Source organism: Ceratotherium simum, chromosome 11 (genome assembly GCF_057802395.1).
Source record: "Ceratotherium simum simum isolate JZ-2026a chromosome 11, ASM5780239v1, whole genome shotgun sequence".
Taxonomy (NCBI): domain Eukaryota; kingdom Metazoa; phylum Chordata; class Mammalia; order Perissodactyla; family Rhinocerotidae; genus Ceratotherium; species Ceratotherium simum.
The window spans coordinates 1,307,527-1,323,056 of record NC_141910.1 but is presented as its reverse complement, the minus strand read 5'-3'; the positions used below and the strand labels follow the sequence as shown (position 1 = coordinate 1,323,056).

The following is a 15,530-nucleotide window of genomic DNA, read 5'->3' as shown; positions in this document are numbered from 1 at the left end:
TTTTATTGTATATTGTATATAACAAGTATATACCACAACTTGTTTATCCATTCATCCATGGATGGACATTTGGGTTGTTTCCATTTTTTTGGTTATTGTGAATAGTGATGCTATAAACATTTGTGTACCAGTATTTGTTTTTGAGTGCCTATTTTCAATTCTTTTTGGTCTATATCTAGTTGTGGAATTGCTGGGTCATATGGTACATATATGTTTATCTTTTTGAGAAACTCCAAAACTGTTTTCAAAGTGGTTTCACCATTTTACATTCCCACCAGCAGTGTACAAAAGTTCCTATTTCTCCACATCCTTATCAACACTTATTTTCCAATTTTTTTTATCACAGCCAATCTGCTGGACCTGCTGAAGCAGTATCTCATTGCAGTTTTGATTTGCATTTCCTTAAAGACCAATGAAATTGAGTATCTCTTCATGTGCTTGGCCATTTGTATATGTCCTTTGGAGAAATATCTATTCATGTTTTCTATCCATTTTTAAGTTCAGTTGTCCTTTTGTTGTTCAGTTGCATGAACTCTTCATATATTTTGATAGTAGAATCTTATCAGACATATGACTTGCAAATATTTTCTTCCATTCTGTAGATTCTTCTCATTTTCTTGATAATGTCTTTTGATGCAGAAAAGCTTCTAATTTTGATGAATTCCAATTTGTCTATTTTTTCTTTTGTTGCTTGTGCTTTTAGTGTCATAGCTAAGAATCTATTGCCGGATATGAGGTCATATTTATCCCTATGTTTTTTTCTAAGAGTTTTATGGTTTAGGTCAAAGACCTTAATTTAGATTTTTGATCCATTTTGAGCTAATTGTTTTTAATTTATTTAATACATCTTTTTTTGTGTGAGGAAGATTGGACCTGAGCTAACATCCCTTGCCAATCTTCCTCTTTTTCCTGAGGAAGATTACCCCTCAGCTAACATCCGTGCCTATCTTCCTCTATTTTGTATATGGGATGACACCACAGCACGGCTTGATGAGCAGTGTGTAGGTCTGTGCTTGGGATTTGAACCTGTGAACCCCGGACCGCTGAAGTGGAGCACACGAACTTAACCACTACGCCACTGGGTCAACCCATTTTGAGCAAATTTTTGTATATGAAGTGAGGGAGGAGTCCAGCTTCATTCGTTTGCACATGGATATCCACTTGTCCCAGCACCATTGTTTGAAGAGACTATCCTTCCCCCATTGGATGGTCTTGGCACCCTTGTGGAAACTCAACTGGCCATAGATGTATGAGTTTACTTCTGGATTCTCAATTCTATTCCATTGGTCTATATGTCTATCCTTATGTCAATACCACAGTTTTAAAATTTCTATAGCTTTGTAGTAAGTTTTGAAATCAGGAAATTTGTTTTTCTTGCTTAGTACTGTTTTGGCTATATGGGGCCTGTTGTATTCCATATGAATTTGATGATCAACTTTTCCATTTCTGCAAGAAAGGCATTTGGAATTTTGATAGGTGTTGCACTGAATCTGCAGATTGCTCTGGGTGGTACTGCCATCTTAACAACATTAACTCTTGCAATCCATGAACCTGGAATTTTTTCCAGCAATGTTTTGTAGTTTTCAGTGTACAAGTGTTTGCTTCCTTGGTTAAATCTATTCCTCGATATTTTATTCTCTTGAATGCTATTATAAAAGAAATTTTTTCATTATTTCCTTTTCAGACTTTTCATTGCTAGCATTAAAAAAACAGATTTTTTTATGTTTATCTTGAAACCAGAAAATGTGCTGAATTTGCTTTAACTAGTTTTTTTGCGCATGAGGATTCTTTGAAGTTTTTTATATACGGAATCATGTCACTGCAAATAGATAGTTTTACTTCTTCCTTTTCAATGTGGATGACTTTTATATCTTTTTCTTGTCCAGTTGCTCTGGCAAGGACTTCTAGTACAAAGTTGAATAGTAGTGGCAAAAGCAGGTATCTTTGTCTTGTTCCTGATCATAGGGAAAAAGCTTTCAGTCTTTCACAATTTAGTAAAATGCTAGCTGTAGTTTTTCATAAACGCTCTTTATCATGTTTAGGAAGCTCCCTTCTATTCCTAGTTTGCTGAGTGTTTCTTATCATAAAAAGTATGTACGTATTTTTGTTCCAAGTATAATAGGATGGTTACTAACTCATTTTAACCATAAAACTGTTACATCAGGAGAAATTCATGTGGTAAAGGTGGAATAGAAATTTCCCTTTCAAGGAGAAAAAGAATAATGAAAAATATCCAATTATAAATAAGAACTTGTGGAGTTTAGGTCAAGATGGCGGCATAGGCAGACTCTGAACTCACCTCCTCCCGTGGACACAGCCAATTTACAACTACTCGTGGAAATATTACCCCTGAGACAGAACTGAAAACTGGATAAGAGGAACTCCTGCAACAACGGACAATCCTAACTGGGGTAGAAGAGGCAGAGACTCCCTTCTGGAGAGGAAAAACGCCGCCTTCACAAGCCGCCAGCTTCACGGCCGCCGGGAGCAGCTCACAGGTACGCAGCCTCCCTGGAGGCGCGGGGCCCTGAGCCGGGGAGCGCCCCCGCTGTGGGCATTTTGTGGACCCAGCACAATTGAGACCAGCAGCATAATATCTGACTTTGCCTGCTACTAAAGCACTGGGGAGTACCCCCAGAAAACCCGGTTCACAAAGAAACTAAAACTGGCTCTTAAAGGGCCCGCGCACAAATTCACCCGTTCCAGAAAGCATCCTAAAATCACCAGAAAGAAAGGTGCACAGTGCTTCGGTGACAAGAGACTCACCTAATAGGCCCTGAGTGCATCTCGGTGAGCGGTGAGACCTCTCCAGGGACTGGGACATTGGCGGCGGCCATTGTTGTGGCCTGGTGTGAGCGTGCTGACACAGACGCCATTGGAGTTTTCCCTGAGACCTGCTAGCCCAGGGTCTGCTCCACCCGCTAGAGCACCGATTTAATCCAGCTCAGCCAGGGCAGGCAGCCCACCCTAGAGACTAGCCCCACCCAACAACAAGCCCTCAGGCAACGTGTGGGCCTGCATAGATTGGTGACTGGATTCTCTGCAGCCTGGCAACTGAGCTGACTTGAGCGGGGCAGGGTGTGCACAAGGAGCGCGTGGAGAGTGTGGGGCAGTGGCAGAGTGTGTGGGGCTCCCGCCGTGGAGAGACTGGGTCCACTTGGGGAGGTCGGGGCGCTCACACGGGGCAGGACTGTGTTGACTGTGTGTGTGGACCTGTGGGCAACAGGGCTTGTCAGCTGCAGAAGACTTGTACTTCTCAAAGACCCACATAGGAGGTTTGCTCCACCTTCTAAAACCTGAAACAATTGGGTGCTCCTGTGCCTGAGGCCAGCCCCACCCAGCTGCAATCCTCAGAGAGCTGACAAGAGACCTAATAGGCTAGAGGCTTACAGCAATTGTAAGGCCCTGAGCCTAACAACCTGCCACGGTGGGGGCCTACTCACTTAAAAGAAATACTGCAACACAAATGTGGTATTAGAACTTGCAGCCAACTGTGCTGGGGCTCCCCACACCTGATAAAGAGACTGAAGGGCCCACAACAACTACAAGCAGCTGAGCATTACAACAGCTGGCCAGGAGCATAACTCAGCCTCCTGGGCGCCTACAGGGAGAGCAAACAGGCCACAGCAGAAGGATACACGTAGCCCACATAGGGGTCACCCTGGAACATTGAGAACTGAGGGAAGCACACTGGAAGCCTCCTAAGCCATCACTTACATAAGGTCACCTATCCAAGAGCAGGAGACGTAGCTGACCTACCTAATACGTGAGACACAAGCACAGGGAAAGAGGCAAAATGAAGAGGCAAAACAATACATTCCAAGTAAGGCAACAGGACAAAACCCCAGAAAAGGAACTTAGTGAAACAAAAATGAGCAACCTACCCGACAGAGAGTTCAAACTAAGAGTGTTAAGGATGCTCACTGATCTGGGGAGAAGAATAGATGGACTCAGCGAGAATGGCAACAAAGAAATGGGAGATATACAAAAGAATCAATCAGAAATGAAGAATACAATACTGGAAATGAAAAACTCATTAGAGGGACTCAAAAGCAGAGTAGAGGATACAGAAGAACGGATCTGTGAGCTGGAAGAAAGACTAGAAGAAATTACCCAAGGTGAACAGGTAAAAGAGAAAAGAATTAAAAAGAGTGAGGACAGTCTAAGGGACCTCTGGGACAACATCAAGCGCACTAACATCCGTGTTATAGGTGTCCCGGAAGGAGAAGAGCGAGACAAGGGGGCAGAGAATCTATTTCAAGAAATAATAGATGAAAACTTCCCTAACCTAAGGAAGGAAACAGACATCCAGGTACAGGAGGCACAGAGAGCCCCAAACAAGATAAACCCAAAGAGGCCCACACCAAGACACATCATAATCAAAATGTCCAGAATTAAAGATAAAGAGAGAATCCTAAAAGCCGCAAGAGAATGTCAAGTTACATACAAAGGAAACCCCATAAGGCTATCAGCTGACTTCTCAGCAGAAACCTTACAGGCTAGAAGAGAATGGCATGATATATTTATAGTGCTAAAAGGAAAAAACTTACAGCCAAGAATACTCTACCCAGCAAGGTTATCGTTCAAAATGGAAGGAGAGATCAAAATTTTCCCAGATAAGCAAAAATTAAAGGAGTTTGTCACCAAGAAACCAGTGTTACAAGAAATGTTAAAGGGACTGATTTAAGGGGAAAAGAGAAGACCACAAATAGGAAAAATTACCTATTTCCACGATTAGAACGTAATGGATACAAATGCACAAAAAAGAGGTTGGATATGATATCAAAAACATAAAAGGAGGGAGGAGGGTAGTTAAAGAGTACAGCTTTCAGACAGAGGTCAAACTAAAGTGACCATCAATTCCGTATAGAAGAAGTAAGGAACAGAGAAGGACTACTAAAACACTGAGGAAAAAAAAAAAAAGTTAAAAAATGGCAGTAAGTACATACTTATCAATAGCTACTTTAAACGTCAATGGACTAAATGCTCCAATTAAAAGGCATAGGGTGGCTGACTGGATAAAAAAACAAGACCCATATATATGCTGCATACAAGAGACACACTTCAGACCTAAAGACACTCACAAACTGAAAGTGAAGGGATGGAAAAAGATACTCCACGCAAATGGCAATGAAAAGAAAGCTGGGGTAGCAGTACTCATATCAGACAAAATAGACTTTAAAACAAAAACTGTAAAACGAGACAAAGAAGGGCATTACATAATGATCAAGGGAACAATCCAACAAGAGGATATAACACTTGTAAATATCTGCGCACCCAATGTAGGTGCACCTAAATATATAAAGCAATTATTAACAGACATAAAAACAGAAATAGACAGTCACACAATAATAGTAGGGGACTTTAACACTCCACTTACACCAACGGATAGATCATCCAAACAGAAGATCAACAAGGAAACATTGGCCTTAAACGACACACTAGAACAGATGGACCTAGTAGATATATACAGAGCATTCCATCCAAAAACCGAAGAATACACGTTCTTTTCAAATGCACATGGAACGTTCTCCAGGATTGATCACATATTAGGCCACAAAACAAGTCTCCATAAATTTAAGAAGATTGAAATAATACCAAGCATCTTTTCTGACCACAAAGGTATGAAACTAGAAATCAACTATAGGAAGAAAATCAGAAAAGCCACAAATACATGGAGATTAAACAAAATGCTACTGAACAACGACTGGGTTAATGAAGAAATCAAAGAAGAAATCAAAAATACGTGGAGACAAATGAAAATGAAAATACGACATGCCAGAATTTATGGGATACAGCAAAAGCGGTTCTAAGAGGGAAGTTTATAGCGATACAGGCCTATCTCAACAAACAAGAAAAATCTCAAATAAACAATCTAACAATGCACCTAAAGGAACTGGAAAAAGAAGAACAAACCAAGCCCAAAATCAGTAGAAGAAGGGAAATAATAAAAATCAGAGCAGAAATAAATGAAATAGAGACCAAAAAAACAATAGAAAAAATTAATAAAACCAAGAGCTGGTTCTTTGAAAAGATCAACAAAATAGACAAACCTTTAGCTAGACTCACCAAGAAAAAAAGAGAGAAGGCACAAATAAGTAAAATCAGAAATGAAAGAGGAGAGGTTACAACAGACACCTCAGAAATACAAAAGATTATAAGAGAATACTATGAAAAACTATATGCCAACCAATTCGACAATCTGGAAGAAATGGATAAATTCTTAGAATCATACAACCTTCCAAAACTGGATCAAGAAGAAGTAGAGAATTTGAATAGACCAATCACCAGTAAGGAGATAGAAACAGTAATCAAAAACCTCCCCAAAAATAAAAGTCCAGGACCAGACGGCTTCCCTGGTGAATTCTACCAAACATTCAAAGAAGACTTAATACCTATCCTTCTCAAACTCTTCCAACAAATTGAGGAGGGGGGGAAGCTCCCTAACTCATTCTACGCCTGACGTTACCCTGATACCAAAACCAGACAAGGACAACACAAAAAAAGAAAATTACAGGCCAATATCACTGATGAACATCGATGCGAAAATCCTCAACAAAATACTAGCAAATAGCATACAACAATACGTTAAAAAGATTATACACCATGATCAAGTGGGATTTATTCCAGGGATGCAGGGATGGTTTAACATTCGCAAATCAATCAACGTAATACACCACATTAATAAAATGAAGAACAAAAATCACATGATCATCTCAATAGATGCAGAGAAAGCATTTGACAAGATACAGCATCCATTTATGATAAAAACTCTGAATAAAATGGGTATAGAAGGAAAGTACCTCAACATAATAAAGACCGTATATGAGAAACCCACAGCTAATATCATCCTCAATGGTGAAAAACTGAAAGCTATCCCTCTAAGAACAGGAACCGGACAAGGATGCCCACTGTCACCACTCCTATTTAACATAGTATTGGAAGTCCTAGCCAGAGCAATCAGGCAAGAGAAAGAAATAAAAGGGATCCAAATTGGAAAGGAAGAAGTGAAACTGTCACTATTTGCAGATGACATGATTTTATATATAGAAAACCCTAAAGAATCCACCAGAAAACTTTTAGAAGTAATAAACGAATATGGTAAAGTTGCAGGATACAAAATCAACATACAAAAATCAGTTGCATTTCTGTACACTAACAACGAAGTAGCAGAAAGAGAAATTAAGAATACCATCCCATTTACAATTGCAACAAAAAGAATAAAATACCTAGGAATAAACTTAACCAAAGAGGTGAAAGATCTGTACACCGAAAACTATAAAACATTTCTGAAAGCAATTGAAGACGACACAAAGAAATGGAAAGATATTCCGTGCTCTTGGATTGGAAGAATTAACATAGTTAAGATGTCCATACTTCCTAAAGCCATCTATAGATTCAATGCAATCCCTATCAAAGTTCCAACAACATTTTTCACAGAAATAGAACAAAGAATCCTAAAATTTATATGGAACAACAAAAGACCCCGAATAGCTAAAGGAATCCTGAGAAAAAAGAACAAAGCTGGAGGTATCACACTCCCTGATTTCAAAATATACTACAAAGCTATAGTAACCAAAACAGCATGGTACTGGCACAAAAACAGACACACAGATCAATGGAATAGAATCGAAAGCCCAGAAATAAACCCACACATCTATGGACAGCTAATCTTTGACAAAGGAGCCAAGAACATACAATGGGGAAAAGAAAGTCTCTTCAACAAATGGTGTTGGGAAAACTGGATAGCCATATGCAAAAAAATGAAAGTAGACTCTTACCTTACACCATACACAAAAATTAACTCCAAATGGATTAAAGACTTGAATGTAAGACCTGAAACTGTGAAAGTTCTAGAAGAAAACATAGGCAGTACGCTCTTCGACATCAGTCTTAGCAACATCTTTTCAAACACCACATCCGACTGGGCAAGAGAAACAATAGAAAAAATAAACAAATGGGACTACATCAAACTAAAAAGCTTCTGCACAACAAAGGAAACCATCAACAAAACGAAAAGACAACCTAACAATTGGGAGAAGATATTTGCAAACCATACATCTGATAAGGGCTTAATCTCCAAAATATATAAAGAACTCATGCATCTCAACAACAAAAAAACTACCAACCCAATTAAAAAATGGGCAAAAGACCTGAACAGACATTTCTCCAAAGAAGATATACAGATGGCCAACAGACACATGAAAAGATGTTCAAAATCACTAACTATCAGGGAAATGCAAATCAAAACTACAATGAGATATCACCTCACGCCCGTCAGAATGGCTATAATTAACAAGACAGGAAACAACATGTGTTGGAGAGGTTGTGGAGAGAAGGGAACTCTCATACACTGCTGGTGGGAGTGCAAACTGGTGCAGCCACTATGGAAAACAGTATGGAGATTCCTCAAAAAATCAACGATAGAACTACCATATGATCCAGCTATTCCACTGTTGGGTATTTATCCAAAGAACTTGAAAACACCAATTTGCAAAGGTACATGCACCCCTGTGTTCATTGCAGCCTTATTCACGATAGTCAAGACTTGGAAGCAACCTAAGTGCCCCTCAAGGGACGAATGGATAAAGAAGATGTGGTATATATACACAATGGAATACTACTCAGCCATAAGAAACGATGAAATCCAGCCATTTGTGACAACGTGGATGGACATTGAGGGCATGATGCAAAGTGAAATAAGTCAGAGGGAGAAGGTCAAATACCGTATGATTTCCTTCATTAAGTAGTAGATAATAACAACAATAAACAAACACACAGAGACAGAGATTGGATTGGTGGTTACCAGAGGGGAAGGGGGGAGGGAGGAGGGTGAAAGGGATATTTCGGTACATGTGTGTGGTGATGGGTTGTAATTAGTATTTTGGTGGTGAACATGATGTAATCTATGCAGAAATAGAAGTACAATGATGTACACCTGAAATTTTTACAAATGTTATAAACCAATGTTACTGCAATAAACAAAAAATTAAAAAAAAAAATAAATTAACCTATCTTACTATAACTTTTTTACTTTATAAACTTTGACTTTTTTGTAACTTTTTGACTCTTTTGTAATAACACAGCTTAAAACACACATTGTACAGCTGTACAAAAATATTTTCTTTCTTTATATCCTTATTCTGTGAACTTTTTCCTAATAAAAATTTTTTTTTTTTTTACTTTTTAAACTTTTTTGTTAAAAACTAAGACGCAAACACACACATTAGTGTAGGCCTACACCGGCTCAGGAACATCAATATCACTGTCTTCCACCTCCACAACTTGTCCCACTGAAAGGTTTTCAGGGGCAATAACATGCTTGGAGCTGTCCTCTCCTATGATGATAACGTCTTTTTCTGGAATATCTCCTGAAGGACCTGCCCGAGGCTCTTCTTGAGGAGGTATGATTCTTTTCAGAAATATGCCCAGAAATATGGTGGTTTGCTTGGTTTGTTTCTTTTTTTCATCATAGATTTGCTTATAAGCAGAAAATGTACCATGAACATTCCTCTCTATTAATGAAAATCTCTTGGCACTAGGGTCCACATTTTCAAACTTTTTAAGAAGATTGCTGAGGTCTGCAAAAGCGTTTGCCAACCCCTTCAATGCGAATTTTCTTGGGAGTTCTCTTTTTCTTCTCCTGCAGTTTCCTTTCCTCCTGCCTCTTGTTCAGCTACTTGTTCCTGTTCCAGTTCCAACAAGTCCTCATTACTCAATGCGTCAGGAACCACCTCTAGGAGCTCCTCAACGTCATCCTCCTCCACACCCAAGTTAAAGTTGTTTGCCATCTCAACCACAGCCTTGTTGATTTTTTGCAACCTCCTCATACTTTGCAGATCCTCTGAAGTCATGGATGAACCTCTTGAGTGTCTTCTTCCAGATGCTATTCATACACTCCTTGGTGACAACACCCCCAAGCGCACCAAGGTTCTTGATGCAGATACAGATGTTGTAACCCTTCCAGAATTGCATCAGCATCTTCTCAGTATCTTCCTCAGTTGCAGCAATAGCCTGGGCAGTGGTCCTCCCTCAGGTAGGAGGCCTTAAAAGCTGCTATAACTCCCTGACCCATTGTTTGCATCAAAGAGGTGGTGTTTGGAGGGAGAAACACCACTTTGAAAATGGCATGAAGATCATCACTAATAGGAGGATGTCTGAAAGCATTATCAACAATAAGCAAAATCTTGAAAGGTTATTCTCCAAACAGTACTTCTCCATTTCACTGGCACAGCAATTCAGGAGGGCATCTTGGAAGAGAAGCCGGGTCACCCGTGACTTCTTATTGCTCCTGTAGTGCACTGGCAGTGTGTGCTTACTGACATGCTTGAAGGCCCTGGGGCTCTCACTGTGCCAGATCACAAAGGGCTTCAATTTGTCACCTGCAACATTGCCCCCAACCAAGACTGTTATCTTGTCCTTAAAAGCGTTGAAACCTGGCATTAACTTGGCCTCCTTATGGATGAAAGTGCTTTCAGGCATCTGTTTCCAGAATAGGGAGGTTTCATCCATACCAAATATTTGCTCTCGCAAGTAATTTTACTGAACAATCAGCTTATCTAGAGTTTCCAAAAATTATTCAGCTGCCTTCACATCAGCACTCGCAGACTCACCACTCACTTTCACATTATGTAATGAAGAATGATTCTCCAATTGTTTAAACCACCCAGAGCTAGCAGTAAATTCAACATCATAGTCAGATCCAGCCTTTTCTTTCAACATTGCAAACAAACTTTTTGCTTTGGCTGTGATTCTCATGGTGCTGAGAGGGATACACTTCTGTGTCTGCTCTTCAATCCAGGTTATTAGAAGTTTCTCCATGTCTGATATACGCCCTTCTCAAATTTTTGCTTTCTTGTTGCCTTCAATGAAGCAGATCCTTTCACAGCTTCTGTCACTTTGTTCTTATTTTTCAATATCGTAGCTATGGGTGGAATGGGACGGGCGAGCAACAACCAGCACCGATTTTCCACCTTCACAGAACTTTATCAGTTTTAATTTCATTTCCTGGCACAATCACTCGATATGACCTCTTACTGGCAACATTAACAGTGGATTCTGTATACTGAGGGGGCCATGATGAAGAAAACAACACAGGATTAAATCAAGCAAAAGAGGAAATGACGCAATCAAGAAATGCAATAAACACAAAATATATGAGGCTGCTGCTGGCATAACACAGCATACTGTTTTACAGTAAATTTTTTTTTATAAGTAGAAAGAGAACACTCTAAAATAATGATAGAAAGTATAGTATAGTAAATACATAAACCAGTAACAGTCGTTTATTATCAAGTATTATGTATTGTATATAAATGTATGTGCAATACTTTTATACAACTGGCAGTGCGGTAGGTTTGTTTACACCAGCATTACCACAAACACGTGAGTAATGTGTTGCACTACGATGTTACAATAGCTATGTCACTAGGCGATAGGAATTTTTCAGCTCCATTATAATCTTATGGGACCACCATCATATATGTTGTCCATCATTGACTGAAATGTCATTATGTGGAGCATGACTGTACTAACTTGTTTTCTGAGTGTCTGTTTCTGAGCTATGGGATCCCAGTCCTCTAAACACTCTCAGGACAGCCCTCCTTCTGGAACCCTGGCTGGTTTTAGGTTTAAAAAGTACGGCCGTCCTCGTGTGCATTTTTAACTAAATGGACCAACCTAACTAAAGATAATCTAGAACTTCAATGGCCATTATGGGGAACTTCTGATCTCCCCAAATTTGTTTTTCTCAGAACTAAGTTAGAAGACAGCAGCACTAGAGTAAAACAACCTGAAAGTGATGCCTATTTCAATTGCTACCTCGAGGCTTCCAAAGGTATTCAGGACTCCAAAACTGCCTCTTTACAAATTACTGTTTCTAAACTAACTGAGGCAAATAAACAACTGAAAGAAGACAAAAAGGCATCAGAGGCCTCTTCTTCCCCTTCACCCCCAACACTAACTTCCTCTTTCCCTACTGCAATATCCTCACCTCCTCTGTACCCTCCACTTCTTCATTCTAATCCTCTTGCCAAGCTTCCCCTGTTCTCTGAACCTCTTTCCGTTTCCTCTTCATCCAAACCTATCAGAATCTGCCCTCTTAAAATTAGACCTTCTGAAGATCCTAACGCTAAGCCCCTAATTTCATATGCCCCGTGGACTAAGGCTGAACCGCAAGCTATAGTCAAGGACTTCTCTAAAGGAACTGAAGACCCTCATAGATTTGCCAAGGAATTTAATATAGTTGTCCAGACCTACCAACCTGGTTTCTCAGACTTATATCAACTAATCCACATGCTTGTTGGCAAAGGCCAAGCCCAACACTGGATGAAAACTGCCAAGTGGGATCATCCTGAAAGATCTCTAGAATTGCAGATGGAAGATGAGTTCCTCGCCCTTTTATATGACCAGGCTCATGGAATCGCTAAAGACCCCACCAGGCAATTCCTAGAGCCTTCACAAAACCTGTTGATTGGAATAAGATCCAGACTTGCACTCAAAAACTCAATGAACTCCGTGCATGATTATTACAGCCGACTCCAAATTGTGTTTATGGAAAATTTTGGTCTCCCAATGGATGTGGTATCCACTCTATCCAACTCTATGCTCATTAATGGGCTAGACTGAGATCTTTCCCTCCTGGTTAAAAGAACCCAAATAGAATGGGAAACTATGTCCACTCCAGACTTAGTTAATTTGGCAAACCAATTAGCTCATACCCTAGATAGCTCTACTAAGTAAAAAAAAACACTAAAATCCTTAATCTCCAACTTCAACAGTTGGAGACCCTTAAGTAAAATCCTCCTGGCCTCTGTCATTACTGTAAGAAGCCAGGACACTGGAAAAAAGACTCCTATAAAGCAATACGCTCCGGGCGTCTTCAGTCATCCAACCAATCCTTCCAGTATCTTCCCACTTCCCAATGATGGGATTCCAAGGAATCACAGTAGCTTTTCCCGGTCCTTCTTCTTAACCAGCTCAGAGAAACAACTCTCCAGATTGGGAATGAATCTCTATCTGTCCTTGTCAACACTGGAGCTATATTCTGGGTGCTCAACCCCACTGCTATTTAAACAGTCCCTGCCTCAGAGTACCAAACAGTACAAATAGTGAGGGTCTCTAACAAACCTCAACAGCTTCCTGTTTCTGAACCCATTCTCTCTTGTCTAGGCCCTCTAAGAGATACCCATCACTTGCTACATAGTACCTCCATCCCATCCACCTACTGGGTCAAGACTTGGAAAAATATCATGTAAGGATTTCTTTCTCCCAAAAGGGGAAAATAATTTTAGAATTTTGAGTTACAGCCAAAACAGCCAGCCCAATGAATCAAATGAATCCTCTTTGACATCCTTTATTTGTACTGTCTCTGACAATACCAAAGCTAATACTGAAAATGGTGGCCATTCACCCCTATTGGATAATTGCCACCACCCCCATGGGCAAAATCATCAACCAATATTGGTAAAATCCATAGTGCTCCTCCTATTAAGATCCAGATTGACCCCTCAAAGCTTCTCCTTAGAACTAATCAATACCCAGTAAACAAAGAGGCCTTACAAGGAATCAGAACAAGCATAGAGGATTATAAGGCCCAGGGCCTCATAATCCCTTGTAACAGTCCCTGCAATACCCCTATTTTACCTATAAGAAAACCCAAAGGCTGTGTATGGACATTTGTTCAAGACCTCTGAGCCATAAAAATATTATCCCTTGTCACCCTGTTATTCCCAACTCTCGTACTGTTAGCCTCCCTCCAAACCAAAAGCAAATTTTTCATTGTAATTGATTTGTGTAGCACCTTATTTAGCATCCCTGAGGATAAAACCAGTCACTATCTCTTTGCCTTTACTGGAGAAGCACAAGAAAACACCTGGACGGTAACGCCCCAGGATTTTACTGATGAAACCCTGTTCTCACCCTTACTTCTCACAAACCTTAAAAGCTGATTTAGATGATAAAAAATTTCCTGGAGGTTCTGCTCTATTACAATATGTAGATGACTTGCTTCTCTGTTCCCATTCCCAAGCTTCTTCACAGAAAAACAACATCCACTTGTTAAAACTTAAAGGGACACAAAGTCTCTAAGAAAAAACTACAGTTTGTTCAAACTCAAGTTCATTATTTAGGACATGTAATCTCAAAACAGGGGCTATACCCAGATCCAGACAAGCTCTATGGCACTCTGAACTTCTCAGAGCCCAAAACCAAACGCCAATTACAAGGTTTTCTTGAATTGGCTGGCTATTGCAGTAACTGGATTGCTAACTTTCCTCTCATGGCCCAACCCCTATATTTCTGGTTAAAAAACACCAAACCGAGGGCTGGCCTGGTGGCATAGTGGATAAGTTCACATGCTCCACTTCGGTGGCCTGGGGTTCGCAGGTTAGGATCCCAGGCACGGACCTATGCACCACTTATCAAGCCATGTTGTGGCAGGTGTCCCACATATAAAGTAGAGGAAGATGGACACAGATGTCAGCCCAAGGCCAATCTTCCTCAGCAAAAAGAGGAGGATTGGCAACGGATGTTAGCTCAGGGCTAGTCTTTGTCACCAAAAAAACAAACAAAAAAACAAAACACTAAATCCGATCCTATTATCTGGGAGGATTGGGATGATGTGATCTTTCAGACCTTGAAGGAAAGCTTAATAAACCCACCAGCCCTTGAGCACCCCAATTACCAACTTCCTTTTTTCTACTTCGTATATGAAAAGGAAGGAAATTCCCTTGGGGTGCTTACTCAGAAACACACAGATCATCACTGACCCACAGGGTATTACAGTCAACAACTAGATCCTGTAGCACGAGGATACCCCTTTGCCTCAGAGCTATCCCTGCTACCGCTCTCTTAGTAAAGGCCACTGAGGAAACAGTCATGGGATCCCCTCTAACTATCTTTGCTCCTCATGCTGTTGAAACTTTTCTAAATTCCCACCATACTCAACACCTTTCAGCAAGTTGTCTTACATCCTGTGCAATTCTCCTGCTGGCGGCACTCTCGTTCATGTAATAATCTTAACTCTGCCACCCTTCTTCCCTCTTCTACAGATGAAACTCCACACGACCGTTTAACTTTGACAGACCACCTCTTGACTTCCCATGATGACTTACAAGAAACCCCTTTAGCTAACGTTGAGTTTTCATGATTTACTAACAGTTCTTATCTGAAAGATAAATGGTAAATACTGTACTGGGTATGCTTTTGCAACTCGTTTTGAAGTCATCAAGGCGGCACCTTTGCCCTTAGCTACCTCGGCTCTACAGGCTGAATTATATACTCTTACTTGAGCCTGCATTTTAGCCAAAAACAAAACTTCAAGTATTTACACTGATAGTCAGTATGCGTTTGGGGTAGCACATGATTTTGGAATGCTATGGAAACAGCAAGGTTTCCTTACCTCCAGCAGGAATAAGATAAAGAATGGCCCTCATGTCCAGGAATTATTAGATGCCATACTCCTACCAGCTACCTTAGTAACTGTTAAGGTTCCCAAGCATTCCAAATTTGATTCCTTGGAGGCTAAAGGA

General features: G+C 40.3%; 1 protein-coding gene across 3 annotated transcripts in view; it reads right to left on the bottom strand.

Annotated features, from left to right (window-relative positions):
• CHMP3 (charged multivesicular body protein 3) overlaps positions 1–15,530 on the bottom strand; it is an 83,659-nt gene that overhangs the window by 45,095 nt on the left and 23,034 nt on the right. Inside the window, exon 1 of one of the 3 annotated variants that reach the window (XM_087436464.1) lies at positions 2,767–2,832. The exons of the other annotated variants lie outside the window; for them this stretch is intronic. The gene's annotated coding sequence lies outside the window, so the exon portion shown is untranslated. Of the gene's footprint in view, positions 1–2,766; positions 2,833–15,530 lie in introns of those variants that run through there. 3 annotated transcript variants of the gene reach the window in all.